We start from the raw sequence: 17,939 nt of genomic DNA on the forward strand, positions 1-17,939 counted from the left end.
TATCTGCGGTATTTCTCCTGTGTAACATTTCCACATCCCAAATTCCTGTGACATTCCCTGTAATTTTTTATCAGCCGCTGCTGACATCAGCAACATTATTTGCGGTATATCTCCTGTATGACGTTTCCACATCCCAAATACCTTTTTTTATTTTTTTGCGCATACACTTACAAATCCTACACTACTGTACATGTGACATACTTTCAAGCATATCTAACATTTAATATGAAGAAGGTGAGCAGTAAGGGACAGGAAAGTGGCTGTGATGCTGATCGTGCACGCAGAGGCCTTGGGCCTGGGCGCGTTGAATCTATGCATGCTGCCAGAGCACAAGAAAAACAATCATCCATGATACCTAGCTTCATGTCCCAGTTTGCAGGGCGGCGCAGGACAACGCTCTCGAAGTCAGACCAGTGCGTCCAGGTGGTCGGTTGGATTGCAGCAGATAATGCTTCAAGTCGGTTAAGCACCACCCTGTCTTCCACCAAGTCCACCCTGTGCTCAACACAATCCTCACCCTGATCCTCCTTCCTCCCACCATGGAGAGTCTTGCCAAACAAGTGATCCCACACTCGGATAGTCCGAGGAGCTCTTTTCAGCGCCATTCCTTCATTTGGGCCTCTCGACAAGCCCACTTGAAGAGGGACATGAGATCTTGTGCCCTGATTCCCAAACTCTTGAGCATCCACAGTCACAAGAAGATGACGGTGGGGAACTGCAATAAGGGTTTCACGAGGTGGATGATGATGATGAGACACAGTTGCCAATAAGTCAACAGCAATTAGTGTCTCAAGAGGTTGATAATGAGGATTAGACACAGTTTTCAATATCTGAAGTTGTTGTTAGGTAAACCAGTCAGGAGGATGAGCAGAGTGAAGAAGTGGAAGAGGAGGTGGTGGATGATTTAGTCACTGACCCAACCTGGAAAGGTGGCAAGCCAAGCGAGGACAGCAGTACAGAGGGGGAGGGATCCGCAGCACCGCAACAGGCTGGAAGAGGCAGTGGGGTGGCAAAAGGGAGAAGGCAGGCCACACCAAACAGGCCCGCAACAGTTCCCTGGAGCACACCCTTGCGGAAATGTACCTTGCCAAGGGGTTGGTGTTCCGCAGTCTGGCGCTTTTTTGAGGAAAGTGCGGACGACAAAAGAATTGTTATTTGCAACCTGTGCCATACAAAAATGAGCAAGGGGCGTGAACACTAGCAAGCTCACCCCCACCGGTATGATCCGCCACATGGCATCAAAGCACCGTAATAGGTGGGGCGAACGCCTGGGTCCACAATCTGTGTCTGCTGGTCACACCACTGCCTACACTTCCCCTGTGTTACGAGCTAGCCAATTCCCTGTCAAAGGCGCAGGCCTGGATGCCTCCTGCCCTGCACCTGGACCTTTGCAAGCACCATCAGCGACCACATCCACTTCCGTGTCCCAGCGCAGCGTACAAATGTCCTTACCCAGGCATTTGAACGCAAGAGCAAATACTCAGCCACCCACCCACACGCCATAGCATTAAATGCGCAACTTTCCAAATTATTGGCCCTGGAAATGTTGCCATTTAGGCTTGTGGACACTGAGGCCTTTTCACAGTGTGCCGTGCCAGCCTTACACCAGCATGTGCCCCGTAACATCACCCATGCCCTGACCAACGCAGTTACTGGGAAGGTCCACTTAACCACTTTCACATGGACAAGTGCTTTCGGTCAGGGACTCTACATTTCCCTGACGGCACACTGGGTGAATGTTGTGGAGACCGGGAGCGAGTCGTACCCTGGCATGGCACAAGTGCTACCGATGCCAAGGATTGCGGGCCCTAATTCCATCAGGGTTTCTGCCACCACCTACGTTAGTGGTTTCAACCCCCACTTCTCCTCCTTCACCTCCTCATCTTCCACTTCAGAATTATCCTCTTGCAGCACCAGTCAGCATCAGTCGGTAGCTGGAAGCAGTGTAGCGCTACAGTCGGGAAGCGTGAAACAGGCCGTGCTGAAGCTGATATGCTTAGGGGACAAACAGCACACCACCGCAGAGCTGTGGCAGGGGATAAGAGACCAGACTGAGCTCTGGCTCTCGCCACTCAACCTAGAACCAGGCATGGTTGTGTCTGATAATGACCGTAACTTGGTGGAGGCTTTAGAGCTCGGCAAGCTCACGCACTGTCACGAGGGTGTCAAGAGCCACGTCTGACTCCGTTATACCCGGGGTCAGGAAGTCGCAGCGGGTGGCTGCGCGCTCTATGTCTAAAGATCACGTTGTTTCTTAGTGATTGTTTTCTGTGTTTGCCTTGCTATCCTTTTTGTCTCACTCAGGGATCCATAGCTTCTCCTCCTCAGCTGTTTCTTGTCTGCCACTCCCAACCTCCTTATATTCTCCTCTCACACTTCTCTAGTTGCCAGTTATAGAGCTTCCTGCCTGGACTTCTATACTGACCCACTGGAGCTGTGAATCCTGGTTGTTGTTCCAGAGTGCTACCCTCCGGATCCCTGTTGGGCTTTTTGTTGTCTCCTGTTGTCGCCCACCTGGGATTATATGTTGAGTCTGTATTGTCTGTCCTCCCCTTGGTGTTTTCCTTTAGAGCTAGTGGTGCGGACTAGTGTTCCCACCGCCCTGTTCACTATCTAGGGCTCATCTTAGGGAAAGCCAGGGTTTTAGGCACGTGATCGGCGTACCGGTGAGGAACCTGTCTAGGGACGTCAGGGCAGCCAGGTGCCAGCCGCAAGGTGAGTCAGGGGTCACCACCTTCCCTCTCACTTGGGCAGGGCCTTCCTCTTTCCCTCCCTCTGTGTCACGTATGTGATAGTCACGCCGATCGTGATATTATAACTGGCCCTTATTTTTTGGGAATAAAAAAAATAAAAAATTTTTTTTCTCTCTACTTAGAATCCAATATGGATCCTATTGCTGCTTTGGCAAAACAGCTTCAAGGCCTGTCTTTGGAGGTGGCAGGATTGAAGGCGTCTGTCCTCCAACAACAGCAGCAAATGCAGCAGACCGCAAGCCCAGCGGTTGCTATGGGTAACCAGGTTGTTACAGAACCCAAGGTTGTTCTTCCTGACAGATTTTCTGGGGGAAGGGACAAATTTGTGACGTTCCGTGAGGCCTGCAAATTATATTTTAAGCTGCGCCCTTACTCCTCAGGTAATGAAGAACAGCGGGTGGGGATTGTTATTTCCCTGCTTCAGGGGGACCCGCAATCCTGGGCGTTCTCGTTACCCCCTGGTTCCCAGGCTCTCCGGTCAGTGGAGGGATTTTTTGGGGCTTTGGGTCTCATATATGATGACCCTGACCGAGTCGCCCTGGCTGAGTCGAAGTTACGGAGACTCCTACAGGGAGATCGGCCAGCAGAGGAATATTGCTCAGAGTTACGTAGGTGGGCTACGGATACTCAGTGGAACGATCCGGCTCTCAGGAGTCAGTTCTGCTCTGGGTTATCTGAAAGGGTTAAGGATGCGCTGGCGCTGTATGAGACACCCTTTCCCTTGATGCTGTTATGTCCCTCTCTATCAGAATAGATAGACGTCTTAGGGAGAGATCGAAAATTCCTGAGCAATTGGTAACCTCTCCCAAGCAGCAGTTAGTCTGTACTGACTTAGATGAGCCTATGCAGCTAGGAGGAACTTCTCGTCAGGTCCATCCTCCTGAGGTTCGCCGTAGGTGGGGGGCTTCTTTTTTCTGTGGGGGGAGGGGTCATTTCATTAATGTCTGTCCCTCCTTTCTCAAAAACAAAAGACCGTCGGAAAACTACTAACCCCAGGCTGTGCGGAGGATGTCAGCCGGGGGGTATACGTTTCCTCCATACGAACATCTCAATTTGTGTTGCCAGCGGTTATTGTTTTTGGTGTTAAGACGGAGTCTATTTCTTTTTTTCTAGACCGTGGAGCAGGGGTAAATTTGATAGATGCCCATTTTGCCCGCACTATGGGTTTGTCTCTCTGTACGCTGCAGAGACCTATTCCCATATTCGCTATTGATTCTGCTCCTCTGTCTCAGAGAAACCTCACTCACATTGTCCATAACTTACACCTTCGGGTAGGGGACCACCATAATGAGTGTCTTTCATGTTACGTTCTGGAGGGCCTTCCCTCTCCTGTGGTATTGGGTCTTCCCTGGTTGGTAGCGCACAATCCAGTGGTGGATTGGCAGGCCAGGGAGATATTGGAGTGGAGTGAGCATTGCAGAGAGAATTGCTTAAATAACAATTGCTTAATCGCCTCCATAGCTTCCCTACCTACATTTATTTCGGACTTTGAGGACATTTTTTCTGAAAAGGGTTGTCAGAAGCTACCACCTCATCGTCCTTATGATTGCCCAGTTAACCTGATTCCCGGTGCAAAATTACCCAAGTCCAGGTTGTATAATCTTTCGGGTCCCGAGAGACAAGCCATGAAAGATTATATCTCCGAGAGTCTGGCTAAGGGACACATCAGACCCTCTTCTTCACCCGTGGCTGCAGGGTTTTTCTTTGTTAAAAAGAAAGATGGGGGCCTGCGTCCTTGCCTAGATTTCCGTGAGCTAAACCGGATAACCATCCGAGACCCATACCCTCTTCCTCTCATTCCTGACCTTTTTAATCAGATTGCGGGTGCTAGGTGGTTCTCCAAACTTGATCTTAGGGGGGCCTACAATCTGATTCGTATCAAGGAGGGGGATGAGTGGAAGACAGCTTTTAACACCCCTGAGGGGCATTATGAAAATTTAGTCATGCCTTTCGGTCTGACCAATGCCCCTGCTGTCTTCCAACATTTCGTTAATGATATTTTTAGTCATCTCATCGGCAGGTTTGTAGTCATATACCTAGATGATATCTTAATTTATTCGGCTGATCTGAAAACACATGAAGTACATGTCAGGCAAGTACTGCAGGTCCTACGGACAAATAAATTATATGCGAAAATTGAAAAATGTGTCTTCGCCGTTCAGGAAATACAGTTCCTGGGATATCTATTATCTGCTTCAGGTTTCCGTATGGATCCTAGGAAGGTCCAGGCAATTTTAGATTGGGATCTTCCTGAGAACCTTAAAGCTCTACAACGGTTTTTGGGTTTCGCAAATTTCTATAGAAAGTTCATTAAAAATTATTCAGTGATCGTTAAACCCCTTACTGACATGACTAGGAAGGGGACTGATTTTTCTAAATGGTCTGACGCCGCTAAAATTGCATTTTCCTCTCTAAAAGAGAGATTTACCTCGGCACCTGTTCTAATTCAACCTGATGTCTCCCAGCCTTTTATTGTTGAAGTAGATGCGTCAGAGGTGGGAGTGGGGGCTGTATTGTCTCAGGGTCCGTCTCCTGGCAAATGGCGTCCTTGCGCTTTCTTTTCCAAAAAGTTATCTACAGCAGAAAAGAACTATGATATTGGAAATAGGGAACTGTTGGCGATTAAACTGGCGTTTGAAGAGTGGCGTCACTTCTTAGAGGGAGCAATCCACCCCGTCACGGTGATTACGGATCACAAAAACCTTCTGTACCTAGAATCGGCTAAGCGTCTCACCCCTAGATAAGCTAGGTGGTCGCTATTCTTTACCAGATTTAACTTTGTAATCACCTATCGTCCTGGGGCAAAAAATACCAAGGCAGACGCATTATCTCGTAGTTTCCCTGGAGGGGGTAATGTTAGTGATCCGGTACCTATTTTACAAAGAGGAGTGGTTGTCTCTGCTGTACACTCTGTTCTAGAGGGAAAGGTGTTAGAGGCCCAGGGGGACGCCCCGGCCTCTTGCCCCTCAGAGAAATTGTTTGTACCGTTAAACCTGCGTCTTGAATTATTAAAGGAACATCATAATTCGGCACTTGCTGGGCACCCGGGTAGTAAAGCAACCTTGGAGCTATTGTCTCGTCGTTTTTGGTGGCCAAGGTTGCGTCAGGATGTAATGGATTTCGTGTCTACTTGTTCTACTTGTGCACGTGCGAAAGTCTCTCATACACGTCCAGCAGGGTCTTTATTGCCACTTTTCATCCCCAATAGGCCATGGACACATCTGTCAATGGATTTCATCACTGACTTACCGTTGTCTGCGGGTAAAACAGTTATCTTGGTAGTAGTAGACAGGTTTAGCAAAATGGTACACTTTATTGCGCTACCCGCACTTCCTAATGCTAAGACTCTTGCTCAGGTGTTTATCAGTGAAATCGTGAAGCTTCACGGGGTCCCTTCCGATGTGGTTTCGGATCGGGGAACCCAGTTTATTTCTAAGTTTTGGAAAGCTTTTTGTTCCCGTTTGGGGGTACACTTGTCCTTTTCCTCAGCTTTCCATCCTCAGTCGAATGGACAGACTGAGCGTACCAACCAAAACCTAGAAACATATTTAAGGTGTTTTGTGTCTGAAAACCAAGAGGTGTGGTCATCATATTTACCGTTAGCCGAGTTTGCCATAAATAATCGCTGTCAGGAATCCACTGGCAAGTCACCATTTCTTGGTGCATACGGTTTTCATGCCCAATTTTGTACTTTCAAAGAGGGGGGGTCTTCTGGGGTTCCCGAAGAGGAACGGTTTTCTTCATCTCTTTCATCGGTATGGCAGAAGGTGCAAGCTAACTTGAAAAATATGAGTGGTAAATATAAATGCATGGCCGATAAGAAACGGTCGCCAGGTCCGGACCTAGGAGTGAATGACTATGTGTGGTTGTCTACTAGGAATATTAAGTTGAAGGTTCCCTCTTGGAAACTGGGCCCTAGGTTCATTGGTCCTTATAAAATAGTAGCCGTCATTAACCCTGTGGCTTTTCGCCTGGAGCTACCTCAGACTTTTAAGATCCATAACGTCTTCCATAAGTCGTTACTCAAGAAGTATGTTCCACCTCTAGAACCATCACCACTGCCACCTCCTCCTGTTATTGTGGATGGTAATCTGGAGTTTCAAATATCCAGAATTGTTGATTCTCGTCGGGTCCGCCGCTCTCTTCAGTATCTGGTGCATTGGAGGGGTTACGGTCCCGAGGAAAGAATGTGGGTTCCAGCGTCAGAGGTAAACGCCAACAGGTTAATTCAGGCTTTCCATGCCTCTCATCCTGAGAGACCTGGTCCTGAGTGTCCGGAGGCCCCTCGTGAAAGGGGGGGTACTGTCACGAGGGTGTCAAGAGCCACGTCTGACTCCGTTATACCCGGGGTCAGGAAGTCGCAGCGGGTGGCTGCGCGCTCTATGTCTAAAGATCACGTTGTTTCTTAGTGATTGTTTTCTGTGTTTGCCTTGCTATCCTTTTTGTCTCACTCAGGGATCCGTAGCTTCTCCTCCTCAGCTGTTTCTTGTCTGCCACTCCCAACCTCCTTATATTCTCCTCTCACACTTCTCTAGTTGCCAGTTATAGAGCTTCCTGCCTGGACTTCTATACTGACCCACTGGAGCTGTGAATCCTGGTTGTTGTTCCAGAGTGCTACCCTCCGTATCCCTGTTGGGCTTTTTGTTGTCTCCTGTTGTCGCCCACCTGGGATTATATGTTGAGTCTGTATTGTCTGTCCTCCCCTTGGTGTTTTCCTTTAGAGCTAGTGGTGCGGACTAGTGTTCCCACCGCCCTGTTCACTATCTAGGGCTCATCTTAGGGAAAGCCAGGGTTCTAGGCACGTGATCGGCGTACGGGTGAGGAACCCGTCTAGGGACGTCAGGGCAGCCAGGTGCCAGCCGCAAGGTGAGTCAGGGGTCACCACCTTCCCTCTCACTTGGGCAGGGCCTTCCTCTTTCCCTCCCTCTGTGTCACGTATGTGATAGTCACGCCGATCGTGATACGCACATACCATGCCTAGCCCACGTCTTCAACTTAGTGGTTCAGCAGTTTCTCAAAACCTACCCGAATTTGCCTGAGCTACTGTTGGTGAAGATGCGCTGTGTGTGTGCCCATTTCCAAAAGTCATTGACAGCTTCCGTCGGTCTGTCAACGCTGCAGCAGCGCTTACAATTGCCAGCTCACCGACTGTTGTGCGACATGAGCACACGCTGGAACTCGACGTTCCACATGTTGGCCAGGCTTTGTGAGCAGCAGAGGGCAGTAGTGGAATACCAGCTGTAACATGGTCGTCGCCTTTCCAGTCAGCTTCCGCTCTTCACAAGCAAGGAGTGGGCATGGATGTCTGATCTCTGTGAGGTTTTAAGAAACTTTGAGGAATCAACACAGATGGTGAGCGGCGATAACACTATTATCAGTGTCACCATCCCACTTCTGTGTCTACTCAAAAGCTCGCTGCTCACAATTAAGGCCGACGCTTTGCATGTGGAAGAGGTGGAAATGGGGGAAGACATTACACTGGGTGATAACCAGACCACCCTCAGTTTGTCTTCTCAGTGCAAATTGGATTATGATGAGGAGGAGACAGTTGGCTCCGCTACAGAGGGATGGGCAGAAGAGGACGAAGAGGATGTGGAGATTGAAAGTCCTCCTCTTGATGATGACAGCTAAGTCTTGCCTGTTGGGACTGTGGCACACATGGCTAACTATATGTTAGGCTGCCTTTTACTGTGACCCATGCGTTTTAAGCATTTTAGATTACTGGTTGTTCACCCTTCTCGACCCCCGCTACAAAGAGAACAAATAGAACTTCTCATCTCTCATTCCTGTGGTGGAGAAGATGAGCAAAATGGTACAATACCAGAAGGTCCGTGTGGAAAAATTACTCCAAAAATTTCCAGTTGACAACGCTAGCGGCAAAGTACGTAGTTCCTTGGGCAACCAAGGAGGGGAGATGAGGGGAACACACAGCAGTTCCAACAGAGGCAGGGCAACACTTTCTAAAGCCTGGGACAGTTTCATGACACCCTGCCAGCACTCTCACCCTGATGCGCGGCCTAGCGTCACAAGGAGGGAAAAATTTTGAAAGATGGTGAAGGAGTACGTAGCAGACTGTCAGCGTCCTCAATGATCCCTCTGTGCCTTACAACTACTGGGTGTCCAAGCTGGACACATGGCACGAATTGGCGCTCTACGCCTTGGAGGTGCTGGCCTGCCCTGCAGCCACCATTTTGTCAGAGCAGGTATATAGTGCTGCTGGGGGCATAATAACTGATAAGCGCTTCTGCTTGTCAACTGAAAATGCTGACAGGTTGACTCTTATAAAAATGAACAAGGCCTGGATTGTCCCTGACTTATCTACTCCACCAGACGAAAGTGGCTGAATATAAAGGCACTTTAAATGTGTTTTTTAAAATGTACTTAATACACTGTATTCCCATACACCCCTTCCACCATAAAAAAGGGTATATGGTTCAATCTTCCTTTTCTCGTCCTCCTCCTTTTCCATCATATCAACATGCTTATTAGTCTGCCCTCACTCCTAATGTTGTAAAGGGTCAGCTTACCTACAGGACTTCGCATATAATGTTTTAGAGGGTCAGCTCACCAGCAGGCCCTCACATACAATCTTTCAAAGGGCCAGCTCACCAGCAGGCCCTCGCATGTAATGTTTTAGAGGGTCAACTAACCAGCAGGTCCTCACCTACAATCTTTTAGCGGGTCATCTCACCTGCAGGCCATCGCATATAATGTTTTAGAGGGTCAGCTCACCAGCAGGCCCTTAACTACAATCTTTTAGAGGGTCAGCTCATCTGCAGGTCCTCACATATAATGTTTATGAGGGTCAGCTCACCAGCAGGCCCTCACCTATAAATGTTTGGAGGGTCAATTCACCTGCAGTCCCTCACCTACAATCTTTTAGAGGGTCAGCTCACCAGCAGGCCATTGCATATAATGTTTTTGAGGGTCAGCCTACCAGCAGGCCCTCAACCATAATGTTTTACAGGGTCAGCTCACCAGCAGGCCCTCGCCCATAATTTTTTCAATGGTTAACTAAGCAGCAGGCACTCAACAATAATTTTTTCAATGGTCAGCCCAGCAGCAGGCACTCGCCCATAATTTTTTAGATGCTCAGATCAGCCGCAGGCACTCACCCCTAATGTTTTAGAGGGTTTACCAGCAGGCCCTTGCTCCTAATGTTTTTGAGGGTCACCAGCAGGCCATCAATCATAATTTTTAAAGGGTGTATGATGCCCTCCTTTATGTGTAATAAAAGGTGTATTGGAGTGCCAGTTCCTTGTAATTTTTGGCAGCCTTTCACTTAGTACATAGGATTTATGAGTGTAGGAGTCCCACTACCTGAACAATTGTGCCACAATGTGAATGAGGCCCTCCATTATGTGATATACAGGTTGTATCGGAGTGCCTCTTCCTTGTAATTTTTGGCAGAACTTGCACTTTATATACAAGTAAATATACAGGAAAGAATGTTTCCTAAAACTTTTCCTCTAAAATCAATTTTATCTTCGGTTTTGAGCGCATTATTGTCAGTCTGTAAAAGTGGCATACTACTCGGACAACATCGTTCCCAGCAGCGAACTAGGAGTCCAAGATGCATCCAGACATCCTCCCCATGCTGTTCCCGAAACATTTCGGTGGTGTTTCCAACAATTTCTGACCCTTTCCTATGAACCAGATACCCTCCCCTCTTCAGAGCAGGGGGTGCCTGGTTTTATGCTCTGGTTCTCCCATTGACTTCCATTGTGCTCGGGTGCTCAGTAGAGCACCCGAGCATCCCGAGGTGTTCGACCCGAGCACTTTGTTGCTCGATCAACACTAGTGCTGACCAATCCAGCAGAAGAGCTGAACAAATAGGAATGTTTTGGACTAACCATGCACAGTGTGCCTAAGGTATTCTGAGATGCAATTTACCATCTTGGATGGCAGAGGAGGAGCATGGAAATTAGAGGATCTGCAACTGAAAAAAAGAAAAAAAATGGGCACCAGGTAAGTGTTCTTTTCATTCTCTAGTTAATGTGATATTTCTTTTTGGAACCGGAGGGTCATTTAAATTATTGTTCATGTCCAATAAATGGGCATCAAAAGCTTTGTTCACACTTGTGTTTGCGTTCCATTTCATCTGGTCCTAGGTGCACCTGACAAGGAAAATACATTGGTCTACTAAGTCATTCTACATTTTGAAAAAAAAAATACATATCGTCATTATAAGTCAATAAGACTCTTCATAGTCATCATGAATTATGTACATACAATAATGGCACAGTCTTTTAATACAGCATGCCTTAGGGCCATAACAAGTGCCAATTGGCTGTATAAAAGGGTGTTTACATGGATCAGTGTAAACTACACCATTTGTGCCCTATACTGTTTTACATTATGTCAGCAGCATATGCTGCCCCCCAGACCTGGGGGTATCTGCAATTCCTTGTTTTGTTGTGTACTGTTATATTATATATTATGCTCTATGTTTCAGCCATGTATTTCTACGTATGAGGTATGGTTGGAAATGTTTGTCAGGAACAGGTTTAACCACCATGCATCTCCCCTTTTGGTAGGAGTGGACTGGTCCTACTTCCTGCAAGGAGGGAAGTCCAGATCGAGAGGAGATAGGAAGCCAAGAACACCACTTTAAAAAAGCTTCAGTGTACCTAGACAGCAGAGTGATCAGTAAAACCACAGCTTTACAGACTCTGCAGCAAGTGAGGGACTACAACTCAGACACCCATCACCTCTTTCAGGCTAGTCAAACATAAAGCCTTTTATCATATCGTGGACACCACATGGACTCCACAAGTTTCTGCTATTTAATTGCCACCTAACCAGCTACCATACCTCATCACCTGGTGACCGAAACTGCACTTTTTACCTACTATTGCTGGATGTACAAAATATAAAAGAACGGCTCCGGATTTGTATAGAGGTCCTCTAAAACGTCTTCTTTATTCACAAATAGTGTTTACAGCAGACATATCCACCCAGTATACAAGATCGGTTGATGCGTTTCGGAACTAAGTCCTTAGTCGTAACAACGTAACACAATGAAGCACAAGAATTGATATGTATCTCAAACCCACCTTTCCAAATTTCCAGGGAGGGGAAACTGACATCATTGGTTGCTTCATTAGGTTAACACCCTCCACCTTCAACACATCTAATCAAATAGAAAATGTTTTTCACATTGCGCAGTGACCTATAACCTTTTAACCCCTGATGATCCGTAATAGCGATTTGCTGAAATCAATGCAAAGGGGAAAAAGACAGGAAACGCAAGAAAACCGCACAATGTGAACGACATGAAATTTATAATACCAAGTGACAAATACTAGTAATAAAAAGGCCTTCCTTTCTTACTATTCCTATTCCATAATATAAATATATTATAAGGATCGATATAACCATAAACAGAAAATAATGCATGAAGATGAAGACACAGAAACATACATATACATGCAAGGTATAACTATGTTATTAGATTGAGCTGGTTATTGATAGATGTACATTAACTCCTTTTTTAGATTTAAACCTGTGGGGACCCTACTGTTCAATCTGAAGATCCAAAATGCCTCCCGTAGAAGGAGTTTTTTGCGATGATCACCTCCTCTTGGGGGGCAGAAACCCTTTCAATCGCAAAGGCAGTGAAACTACTGACCTTGCGGGCTGTACCTGCACAAAGTGTCTTGCTGCATTTGAGACACCTAATGCATTAGGGGTACTAATGTAGTTCAAATGTTCCAAGAGTCTACTTTTAAATTTTCACATGGTGCTACCTATATAGATTAAGTCACACTCAGAACAGCGCATAATATATACAACTCCCGCAGAATTACAACTGATGTAATTCTTAATTGGAAAACTGCAGGAGTGGCCTGAGAAATCAAAAGATTGTGTGGGGGTCACATACCTGCAACATTTGCATGCAGTTTTCCAATTAAGAATTACATCAGTTGTAATTCTGCGGGAGTTGTATATATTATCCGCTGTTCTGAGTGTGACTTAATCTATATAGGTAGCACCATGTGAAAATTTAAAAGTAGACTCTTGGAACACTTGAACTACATTAGTAACCCTAATGCATTAGGTGTCTCAAATGCAGCAAGACTCTTTTCTAAATTGGAATTTCTTAGCTTTTAAGACATTGATAGCAAACAAAATATTTATTAACATTTGCCATATCTCTGCTTTATATTGACATCATTTTCTAAATGTCGTTTTATTTTTTTATCACGTTAGAAGGCTTATAATTTTAGAAGCAATTTTCAAAATTTTTCAGAATATTTACAAAACCAACTTTTTAAAGGACCAATTCAGTTCTGAAGTGACTTTGAGGGGCTTACATAATAGAAATCACCCATTAATGACCTAATTTTAGAAACTACACCCCCCCCCCCCCCCCAAGTTATTCAAAACTGATTTCAGAAACTTTTTGTAAACTTTTTGATATTCCACAAGATATAAAGGAAAATGGAGGTTTCAAAAAAAATTGCCATTGCTACACTCAATTAAAAAAACGCACAGATAAAAGCGTGAGTACTGCATTTCATAATTGGCACAGACATTCAGCTAACATCTGGAGTTGGTGTTTTCTGCCACAAAAAAAACACAAAAATGCATATTTATTCTCAGACATTTATGACTAATGTAAAAAAAAAAAAAAATCTGATATCATATAGTACAAGACAACCTCTTTCTAACACAGCCAGTCCTGTACCTCACATGGATCCAGAGATCTCCCCATTTATTGCTCTGATAGGTTTATATCATATGGCAGCTCAAGGGCAGTGTCTGTTCTGCTGCAGCTCAGAGGGCGTGTCTCAGCTCTCCCTATCACAGCTCAGGGGGCGTGTCCATGCTCTCCCTATCACAGCCCAGGACTAAGTTGAAGGATGAAAGAATGTGTGGCCATTTTAGTTAGCAGGGCAAAGGAATAAGAAAAAACAAACAGAAGGTGGCGCTATACAGATACAAATTAATGAATACCACAGCAGCTATAAACATTTTTTAATTAGATGCAATTACTAAAGTATTCAGATCCAGGTGCTGGTATAAAACCAGGCAATATTTTTGGTGGGACAACCCCTTTAATAAAGTTTTCTCAAATGCCTTGCAGTGTCTTTATTTAAAGGCTGTATGGAGAAGAACATAATTACACATCACTGAAGGCAAGGGGACATACTAATAGAAGGGCAGTCACTGGAATCTGTTATTTTAAAGAGGTTTTCTAGTCTCATAATGATTTTTTAAATCTGCCCACAGTACCCCAAACACTGCATCTTTTCCATGTCAGCACTTTCTTTTCCTAATTGACAGGTAATAAAAAAATAGAAGGGTGATGGAATGTGTTAAGGGGGTCTTCTGTTACTTTACAATTGATGGCATATCCTCGGGAAAGGCCATCAATATCGGATTGGCAGAGGTCCAACAAAATGCATCCCCCACCAATCAGCTATTTTGCAGCTCCATCCATTGTGTGTAGAGTATGAAACTGGACATTATGGGGGTATTCCCATTTACTTCAATGTGAGCAGTTCTGTCCATTACACACAATGGATGGAACTGTAGTTCAGGTGTCAACTTCTGGAGCATGAGCTACTTGAAAAAAGAGGAGTAGAGGGGGTGTAGGGTGTCAGACTGCCACTGATCAGAGATTGATGGCCTATCCTAGGGACCATAAAAGCACCGGAAACCCCCTTTAATAAAATAATCTGAAGTCTTAGGCTACTTTCACACTTGCGCTTGATCGGATCCGTTCTGAACGGATCCGATCATATTAATGCAGACGGAGGCTCCGTTCAGTACGGATCCGTCTGCATTAATAACTTTAAAAAAATTTGCAAGTGCGCAAGTAGCCTGCGCGGATCCGTTCAGACTTTCAATGTAAAGTCAATGGGGGACGGATCCGCTTGAAGATTGAGCCATATGGTGACATCTTCAAGCGGATCCGTTCCCATTGACTTACATTGTAAGTCTGAACGGATCCGCACGCCTCCGCACGGCCAGGCGGACAGCTGAACGCTGCAAGCAGCGTTCAGCTGTCCGCCTGTCCGTGCGGAGGCGAGCGGAGCGGAGGCTGAACGCCGCCAGACTGATGCAGTCTGAGCGGATCCGCATCCATTCAGACTGCATCAGGGCTGGACGGAGGCGTTCGGGTCCGCTCGTGAGCTCCTTCAAACGGAGCTCACGAACGGACCTATGAACGCTAGTGTGAAAGTAGCCTTACTCACTTTTTTAACAATTTCTATAGGTCAGAGCTTCAAAAACATGGCACTTGGCACAAACCCCATATTTGTATATACATTGGTAAGCCATATATAAATATATTAATCTGTACAAAGATACTGCAAATTGCTGATGTGAAAATAAATTATCAACTTTACTATAAAATGCTGACATTTTGGTAAATATTATAGCATTTCCATTTACAGTACATGTTTGTGGTAGAGGTGTTACTTGGGTACTGAATAGAAGAACGTTTGTGGTGTATGCATCAAGCCGGCATGGGTGGAGGCCTCACTGTTGCACGGGCTGAGCTGTTGTGCCCATCCTGCTCAACAAAAACAATCAGCAAATGAGTTCTGTTTATTTTACATTCCTAGTAAGGAGTAAGAAGGATTCCTGAGGAGGATTAAGCTAACAAGCACTGGAGATTCCACCCTGAAAGGCTCCCAGCACAGTCTACAGGATGTCAATAGGAAGTTCAGTTGTAAAATTATCATTTACAGTCTACTGGTGTTAGGCTGTGGTGGCCGCTGTCCTGGGCAAGTGCAGACATCACTCCATTCTCTGTGTGTATATTGGGACTAGTGCTTAGAAAACGTCTTTCAGCACTGCAAAAGTTAATCTTTTCCTCGTGCCCCTGTTCAGGCGCTAGTTAAGTAGCTGATCAGCCTCGCTATTTAGCTGGACTGTGGATCCACCTCCTCACCTGAGCTTTTAGGTTACCTACTTGCTATAAAACCAGCAAAAGTGATCTCGTCTGAATGTCTGTGTACCGAACCCTGTCTGTCTACTGATTCTGCTCCTTTCTGCCTGTCTCAACCTTGAAAATGTGACCTGAATTATGCTCATACTCTGCCCTGACCTTGGAATTGCTGTTTGGAATATGCAAGTATTCTGCCTGCCCTGTCTTTTGGACTGTGTTCAGACTACACATTTTACCTGAGTTCTTGGTGCTTTGCACCGGTGTCTCTGACCCCATGAGTCAGCAGCCAACTACACCAGGACTACTCCAGTAGCGGCCTGGTTGGTTCATTGCGGGAAAGTCCAAATACCAGTTGAGGGGTTAAAGCAGGGAAGCACAACCTGCGGCCCTCAATATCATTCTGTGCGGCCCCCAACCATCTGGTGACAGACATGTATGTCTCTGTCTTGTGGCTGCTCACATGCATATTTCATGTATTCTCCCATTAGATGGGAATCCTGGAGGTGTAACTAGTCATTTATAGTATATACTGTATATACAATATGCCATAAATGCAGTATTTCAGTTGGTAATACCCCTTTAACTTTTATTTTCGGCCCTTGGGATTCCTTCAGTCTGACAATGTGGCCCTCAACCAGAAAAGGTTGCGCACCCCTGGTTTAAAGGCATGAATACCAGGGAACTGCCAAGACAATGCCCTTAGGTTTAGCCCAAAGCCAAACTGGTTAGTTGGCACAGTGGGTCCCCGCCCACTGACCATAACAACTCCATTACGATCAACAACTCCATATGATCAACTTACCATTGGAGACCTTTAAGATATAAAAGGGTTGTTTAAACTAGACTACCCCTTTAAGATACTCATAGACAAAATATAATTAACAGCCAATTCAGTTTGGAGTTATTTACAAACTATTGATTACCTCATGTTCTACAAAGCAGAGCATGCATGTTATGGGTATGGAGGGAGGAGAGGCAAGCATTTGTCACTTTTGGCACCAATCATCCCCCAGGGAAGACAAAAGATTATTGTCTGAAAATCCAACATGACTAATCCTCTTTTATCCTGACAACTTTTTAAGATTAAATCAATAGGTTTGCCTGTCTGCAAGAAGGATTCAGAGCTGATGCTATCATTTTGTTACATAAGGTAGTTTCTCTAGTTTCCCAATTAGGAAGTAATTAGGGGTTAAGCACCATTTTAGCAAGATCAGTGAGGCCAATGGTCTTTTTAGCCCCTCTGCTAAGAAACATATCAACTTGTCATCTCTATTTAATCCTAAGGAAATAAACATTTCATTGCACTAATCCACTTTTCCTTATCTGCTTTTCCCCATACGCATGGCCTCAATCACAGTAAATTTGCATAATTTACTATGTCTGATTACAGGACTGTAAAATAAATTAGTGGCCCAGACATCTCTTAAAAAGAATTTTGGCTCTTGTGACAATTCTCAATATTGGTTCCTGGGAGCATTCCTTCATATGGCTGCACCCAGGAGTGCTGCATACCTGGGGACCAAATATCCCTCCAATGCCGAGATCAAGGGAGAAGTTTGGATCCTACGACAGGGCTTGATAGGGACACACTGAATCTCCCATAGGCTGCAACGTTAACTCATTGCAGCCTATGGGAGAAACGATTGCATGTTAAAGTCCCAAATGTGGACTTAAAATAAGTGTCCCATAAATCCCCATACTAAAAACAATTAAACAATTTAAAAAATCTAGCTCATTAGCATCATAAAGTCCTATTAAAATATAAAAATATTTTTACTATACGATGAACTGTTTACACTTTAGTGTACTCACTGTTCACCTGTGTCTTTGTGCATTAAGCAGTGTGCTGCTACTTCTAGTTCTATGCACTGTGTTGCAACCAAGGTATTTTGGAGGTGCTGGTTTAATTCTCTTTTGTGTTGTATATGTGGGGGAGTGGCATTCCCTGTGAACCTTGCCACCCCGCCCATCTACCGGGTGCTTTTAATCAGAGTATTTCATAGCTGGATCCTACTTTGCCCTGAAACTTGTAGGCCAAAATCCCAGGAGAGGCATGACTGTTTGAGTAGGTCTGGTCTGTTAGAAGCCACCTTGTCGCTGGTAGATGGGCCTGACGTGTCCTTGATTAAAAATATGTGCAAAGAGCTTCCACTTTTCATGTAGTAAGTATAGCAGTAATGCAGTTTACACTTCATGTATTTACCATTCACCTGTGTCTTTGTGCATTAAGCCGTGTGCTACTACTTGTAGTTCTACACATTGTGTTGCAGCCAAGGTAGAGTGCA

The sequence above is a fragment of the Bufo gargarizans genome, chromosome 1 (genome assembly GCF_014858855.1).
Source record: "Bufo gargarizans isolate SCDJY-AF-19 chromosome 1, ASM1485885v1, whole genome shotgun sequence".
NCBI classification, from domain to species: Eukaryota; Metazoa; Chordata; class Amphibia; order Anura; family Bufonidae; genus Bufo; species Bufo gargarizans.